This window comes from Pseudorasbora parva, chromosome 17 (genome assembly GCF_024679245.1).
Source record: "Pseudorasbora parva isolate DD20220531a chromosome 17, ASM2467924v1, whole genome shotgun sequence".
Taxonomy (NCBI): Eukaryota; Metazoa; Chordata; class Actinopteri; order Cypriniformes; family Gobionidae; genus Pseudorasbora; species Pseudorasbora parva.
This window is the reverse complement of record NC_090188.1, coordinates 977243-985584: the sequence shown is the minus strand read 5'-3', so window position 1 is coordinate 985584 and position 8342 is coordinate 977243. Positions and strand designations below refer to the sequence as shown.

Below are 8342 nucleotides of genomic sequence, written 5' to 3'. Positions count from 1 at the left end.
TTTCTGACAGAAACACTGAGGAAGATGATTTTTGCAATGCATAAAATGCATTTGACTCATAAAAACAGGTGTTCACACCCGAGGCAACAGTGTTTTGGAACCGTTTGCCGTGCCAAAAGAACAGCAGAAAGGACATGCTTTTTATATTTTATTCTATTTACAGCACAATAAAAAACAAAAAAAACCTGGCGTGTTGAGCAGATATAAAGCGCTCGACGCCTGCAGAGTCCATAATCACGAGCCAGCCGGAGAAATTACCTTAACACACACACACACGTTTGTTTTTGAGACATATGGGGACATTACATAGGCGTAATGGTTTTTATACTGTACACACACACAGCCCCTAAACCTACCCATTACGCACGGACGCACCAACGCACACACACACACACACATTCTGCATTTTTCCTTTCTCATAAAAACTCCTCCTGTGTGATTTATAAGCCTTTTGTAAAGTGGGGCCATGGGTAATGTCCTCATATTTCACCCTCTCCTGTAATACCTGTGTCATACCCATGGCATTATACACATTTGGGTCCTCATATGACACAAAAACACACACACACACACACACACACACACACACACACACACACGACCGAACACGCTGCTTTTGATGCTTTAATGAAAGAGACGGTGCATAGGAGCGTACAGTTCTGTCCATATCTCCAGTGGAACATTTGATAAGGAGAAAAAGCAACGGTGTCTAATGCGATAATACAGTGTACACAACTTCCTGAAAGCGTCCTTTAAATCAAAAATCGGTCTCATAAAATTAAAATCACTTCAAAAGCGACGGGCTGGCTCCTCCGAGAGTCTGCAAACGGCGAGTTCACAGCAGGCCACCAAGGTATGGATAAAGTGCTTCTCTTAACGTGACATTAAATAATTAAAGCAAAAGAAAACATCACATAATGGAGGACAGGAGATATACTGGTAAAGGGGACAGAGCACTAGCTGAGAAAGAGAAAGTGAAGCGACATACTGCATGGTGTAAGACCTACATGATGCAAAAGAGAATTTCACATTTTCATAATCTGAAGAAACAGACACAGTAAGACTCGTCGTTTAGTATCATAGCACGGACATCCGTCAGTCACAAGAAACAGCAGCAGTGTGATCTTTCCAGCCAGTCAGCGGTCCGTCGAGTGTTTTCCGTGAATAAATACATTCGGATGTAGTGTCAAGCTACTTGCTCTAATATAATGTACGTCCTAAAAAACAAAGAAACGAAAGATGGAGAGACGAACGAAGAGTTCGGGGAATTGTTCGCTCCGAGTCGTCTTTAGAGATACGTTCTCCTCGTGGCCCCTCGAACTCAGTCCGTTCATCACAGGGCAGACGTTTTCTTCCAACAGTCGAGTGTGTGTGTGTGTGTGAGAGAGAGTGTGTGTGGGAGGAATAAATCTCCTTCCCTCATGGTATCCGTGGCAAATGAAGACGCTCTCCGTCCCGGGAGGACGCCACACACTGCGGAGCCCTGAATGACAGCCGGTCCACTGCCGCCCTACGCAGAGGAAACAAACAGAACAACATCCATTAAAACACTAAACGTGTGTGTGTACAGTGTGTTTCAGTGCTGATTAGAGGATCACGATGACAAGCAAACATCACATTGCTGAGCGTTGAAGTCTTTATGTAAAGAGTTTACAATTTATTTATTGTTAATGATGATGCATAAAAGATAAAACAATGCATGTATAAAAATCCATAAATAATGCATGAAAAACATAGAAATGCATGAATGATGTATTAAAAAATGCAATAATGAAAATGCAATGATGCATAAAAATGCATGCATAAAAGATACATAATGCATGCAGTATATCGCAATATGCATATCGCAACGGCACGCAATATCAATGATTTTAATAGGCTACTTCAACACTGGGAAATGTACATTTTAGGTTCATGTGACTTGCTTGAAGTTAAAAAGAGTTATTAAATGCAATAACTTGTGAAAAAAAAACTCCTTAGAATCAAGCGCTGTCTGACACACACACACACACCGAAACATTGATGTTAATTATATTGTCAGATTTGTGACAGTGATTTTTGCTAAAACGCTGCTGGTCACTTTCAGAAGTTGTAGCGACGCTTTCGTTTCCCAGAGAGAATGTGAAACACAAAAATGGTATCGTTCCCAGTTTTTATATATTTAAAAAAAAATTGAAATAGATTTTACACACTAATAGCAATATCGTATCGCATATCGCATTTTTCTTCAATATCGCACAGCCCTAATGCATGCAAAATGCATGTATAAAAGCCCATAAATAATGCATTAAAAATATGCATACATTTTTAAAAAAAAAGGCATGAATGATGCATTAATAAAAAATGCAATGATGCATAAAAAATCATGCATAAGATACATAATGCATGTAAAAAAAGCCGTAACTGCATAAAAAATATGCATAAAAATGCATGCATGAAAAAGCATGCTTTTTTTAATGCATGAATGATGCATTAAAAAACACATTAATAAAAATGCAATGATTCATAAAAGATGCATGCATTAAAGATACATAATGCATGTATTAAAATCCATAAATAATGCATGAAAAACATGCATAAATAGGCATGCATTAAAAAGCATGCATAAAAACAAAATGCAGGCATAGAAATGCAAAAATGATTCATAAAATGCATACAAATTTATGAATAATGCATTAATAATGCATAATGCATGCATTTAAAAATTCATTTTATAAACAGGAAACTGTCAGCGATGAAATTGTCATGGAATATAAGACAAATTAAAATAATCAAATGCTTCACTGAAGTCTGGATCCACAGGCATGCAGTCAGTCTTGATGTGACTAAATATGGCTGCAGGGAAATTCAGGAGTCCAAACACTGGCAGTGGGAGCGGCTGGTGAACTAGAGCCAATATTGAACCAAGACAGCATCTGGTCCTCACTAAACATGAGCTGACCCCGCAATCTCCAAAGAAACCGACGCCATGGGAACCAAGCGGGAAGTTAAAGACGATTCTATGATCAACTGATCAGAAATCAGGCCTGTTTTCAGTCTAATAGTGTTTGGGGATCATGCTTCGAGATGTCACACACACCCACCTTCATATCAGTCCAAACCGCACCACTCTCCTCCTGTGGAACACAAAAGGAGAAGTTTAGCCGTATGTTCATGCTGCTCTTTATAACTCAAGCAGAATGGGAAAGGAAGATCGAAGAACTATAAAAATATCTCAAGACTGTAGGGATGGCTCCATACCACAATTCTGGCTTCGGTACGGTACCACAATCTAATACCGAAGCACCGATATTAAACCGATACCACACGGTCTGATGTTAGCGCGGGTATATTGCACACGAATGAGTACAATTATGCAAGTTTTGAGTTTATAAAGTGGGAAATTACCACAAATGTTTATTAGTAAATTAATCAGCAAAGCTTATCACATTAAATCAGTCATTTGAAAACTTTCTTGTGAGAAATAATTGCAGCAAAAATCTCTCAAAATTAGCAAATTGCTTCTGGTTTCAAAAGACATCGCACTACACTAAAGCAATCTGCATAATCCGAGTCGACATTTCACGCTCGTCTCGGGACGGATAACGGGAATCATTCAAGTGATTTTATAGCACTTGGTAATAACAGTTACAGGAGATATGAGCTCATAACAATGACACACACACACACACACACACACACACACACACACACACACACACACACACACACACACACACACACACACACACACACACACACACACACACACACACACACACACACACACACACACACATACACCTGTAACTTAGAGCTCACACATTACAAATGAAGTTTCCTTAAACAGTCAAACACACAGAATTATGTACGATTGTCCGTCTTTAGTGAGTATTCACATAAACACAGGCGGTTGTGTCTAACGAAAGCTGGAGATTTTGTGATATTTACATACCGGTAATATAATACCAGTGTAGTTATACAATTTTGTGTCCTCATAAACCACATAAACAGGCTCACACACACACACACACACACACACACACACACACACACACACACACACACACGGCCCCTAAACCTACCCATCACAGGAAACATTCTGCATTTTTACTTTCTCATAAAAACTCCTCCTGTGTGATTTATAAGCCTTTTGTAAAGTGGGGCCATGGGTAATGTCCTCATATTTCACCCTCTCCTGTAATACCTGTGTCATACCCATGGCATTATACACATTTGAGTCCTCATATGTCACAAAAACATGCCCCAGAATTACCATCCCTTTAAAGGTGGACTATGTAAGTTTTCCATCTACTTAAGATCGCCTATTTAAAACAAAAGCGTGGTTTGATGATGGCAAGTTTGAGCGCAGAATTCTTGGGACGAGTTCTTCTCCTCACAGCCGATGGGAAAGACAGGCCACGTCCTCACACGTCCCGATTCATTGTCTAAAATAGCAATTTCTCACGATTTACTATTAGTTGGAAACATTTGGGATAATGCAAGTACTCAACTGAACAAAATATATAACACTGGCCTAGTGGTTTTGGGATATTTTACTAGATCAGTAAAACGACAAGATATTTTTGCTTGTTGTCTGGGGAAAAATATCAAACTGAGGTGAGTTTTTGCTTAAAATAGGCAAAATGATCTGCCAATGGGGTGAGAAAAACAATCTTATTTCTGATTGAAATCTTGTTTCTTGTTTCCGTCCCAAACAGAAATAAGAAATAAAAAAATAAGAAATCTCACCCCATTGGCAGATAATTTTGCCTGTTTTAACCAAATCATCAACAACACCAAATCATCATCAACGACACCAAATCATCATCAACGACACCAAATCATCATCAACGACACCAAATCATCATCAACGACACCAAATCACCAAATCCATCAACGACACCAAATCATCATCAACGACACAAAATCATCAACAACAACAAATCATCAACGACACCAAATCATCAACAACGACACCAAATCATCATCAACGACACCAAATCATCATCAACGACACAAAATCATCAACAACACCAAATCATCATCAACGACACCAAATCATCAACAACACCAAATCATCAACAACACCAAATCATCATCAACGACACAAAATCATCAACAACACCAAATCATCATCAACGACACAAAATCATCAACAACACCAAATCATCAACAACACCAAATCATCATCAACGACACCAAATCATCATCAACGACACCAAATCATCAACAACACCAAATCATCAACAACACCAAATCATCATCAACGACACCAAATCATCAACAACACCAAATCATCAACGACACCAAATCATCAAATCCATCAACGACACCAAATCATCATCAACGACACAAAATCATCAACAACACCAAATCATCAACGACACCAAATCATCAAATCCATCAACGACACCAAATCATCATCAACGACACCAAATCATCATCGACACCAAATCATCAAATCCATCAACGACACCAAATCATCAAATCCATCAACGACACCAAATCATCAACGACACCAAATCATCAACGACACCAAATCATCAAATCCATCAACGACACCAAATCATCATCAACGACACCAAATCATCAACGACACCAAATCATCAAATCCATCAACGACACCAAATCATCAACGACACCAAATCATCAAATCCATCAACGACACCAAATCATCATCAACGACACCAAATCATCAACGACACCAAATCATCAAATCCATCAACGACACCAAATCATCAACGACACCAAATCATCAAATCCATCAACGACACCAAATCATCATCAACGACACAAAATCATCAACAACACCAAATCATCATCGACACCAAATCATCAACGACACCAAATCATCAATGACACCAAATCATCAACAACGACACCAAATCATCAACAACGACACCAAATCATCAACAACGACACCAAATCATCATCAACGACACCAAATCATCATCAACGACACCAAATCATCATCAACGACACCAAATCATCATCAACGACACCAAATCATCATCGACACCAAATCATCAAATCCATCAACGACACCAAATCATCATCAACGACACAAAATCATCAACGACACCAAATCATCAACGACACCAAATCATCATCGACACCAAATCATCAACGACACCAAATCATCATCAACGACACCAAATCATCAACGACACCAAATCATCATCAACGACACCAAATCATCATCAACGACACAAAATCATCAACGACACCAAATCATCATCAACGACACCAAATCATCATCAACGACACCAAATCATCATCAACGACACCAAATCATCATCGACACCAAATCATCAAATCCATCAACGACACCAAATCATCATCAACGACACAAAATCATCAACGACACCAAATCATCAACGACACCAAATCATCATCGACACCAAATCATCAACGACACCAAATCATCAACGACACCAAATCATCAACGACACCAAATCATCATCAACGACACCAAATCATCATCAACGACACAAAATCATCAACGACACCAAATCATCATCAACGACACCAAATCATCATCAACGACACCAAATCATCATCAACGACACCAAATCATCATCAACGACACCAAATCATCAACGACACCAAATCATCAACGACACCAAATTATCATCAAAACGACACCAAATCATCAACACCACCAAATCATCATCAACGACATTAAATCATCATCAACGACACCAAATCACCAAATCTATCAACGACACCAAATCACCAAATCATCAACGACACCAAATCACCAAATCATCATCAACGACACCAAATCATCAACAACACCAAATCATCATCAACGACACCAAATCATCAACGACACCAAATCATCAAATCAATCAACGACACCAAATCATCATCAACGACACCAAATCATAATCAACGACACCAAATCACCATCAACGACACCAAATCATCATCAACAACACCAAATCATCATCAACGACACCAAATCATCATCAACGACACCAAATCATCATCAACGACACAAAATCATCAACGACACCAAATCATCAACGACACCAAATCATCATCGACACCAAATCATCAACGACACCAAATCATCAACGACACCAAATCATCAACGACACCAAATCATCATCAACGACACCAAATCATCATCAACGACACAAAATCATCAACGACACCAAATCATCATCAACGACACCAAATCATCATCAACGACACCAAATCATCATCAACGACACCAAATCATCATCAACGACACCAAATCATCATCAACGACACCAAATCATCAACGACACCAAATCATCAACGACACCAAATTATCATCAAAACGACACCAAATCATCAACACCACCAAATCATCATCAACGACATTAAATCATCATCAACGACACCAAATCACCAAATCTATCAACGACACCAAATCACCAAATCATCAACGACACCAAATCACCAAATCATCATCAACGACACCAAATCATCAACAACACCAAATCATCATCAACGACACCAAATCATCAACGACACCAAATCATCAAATCAATCAACGACACCAAATCATCATCAACGACACCAAATCATCATCAACGACACCAAATCACCATCAACGACACCAAATCATCATCAACAACACCAAATCATCATCAACGACACCAAATCATCATCAACGACACCAAATCATCAAATCCATCAACGACACCAAATCATCAAATCCATCAACGACACCAAATCATCATCAACGACACCAAATCATCAACGACACCAAATCATCATCGACACCAAATCATCAACGACACCAAATCATCATCAACGACACCAAATCATCAACGACACCAAATCATCAACGACACAAAATCATCATCAACGACACCAAATCATCATCAACGACACCAAATCATCATCAACGACACCAAATCATCATCAACGACACCAAATCATCATCAACGACACCAAATCATCATCAACAACACCAAATCATCAACGACACCAAATCATCAACGACACCAAATCATCAACGACACCAAATCATCATCAACGACACCAAATTATCATCAAAACGACACCAAATCATCAACACCACCAAATCATCATCAACGACATTAAATCATCATCAACGACACCAAATCACCAAATCTATCAACGACACCAAATCACCAAATCATCAACGACACCAAATCACCAAATCATCATCAACGACACCAAATCATCAACAACACCAAATCATCATCAACGACACCAAATCATCAACGACACCAAATCATCAACAACACCAAATCAACAACAACACCAAATCATCAACAACACCAAATCATCATCAACGACACCAAATCATCAACAACACCAAATCATCAAAACCATCAACGACACCAAATCATCAAATC

The 8342-nt window shown here is 38.9% G+C and overlaps 1 protein-coding gene across 1 annotated transcript in view; it reads right to left on the bottom strand.

The window, feature by feature from the left end:
- Positions 1-750: 750 nt before the first annotated feature.
- The window catches only part of pwwp2b (PWWP domain containing 2B), a 36333-nt gene continuing 28741 nt past the window's right edge, over positions 751-8342 (bottom strand). The window contains exons 3-4 of the mRNA XM_067421263.1: positions 3084-3116; positions 751-1510 (exon numbers count right to left, since the gene is read on the bottom strand). The gene's annotated coding sequence lies outside the window, so the exon portion shown is untranslated. The remainder of the gene's footprint in view (positions 1511-3083; positions 3117-8342) is intronic.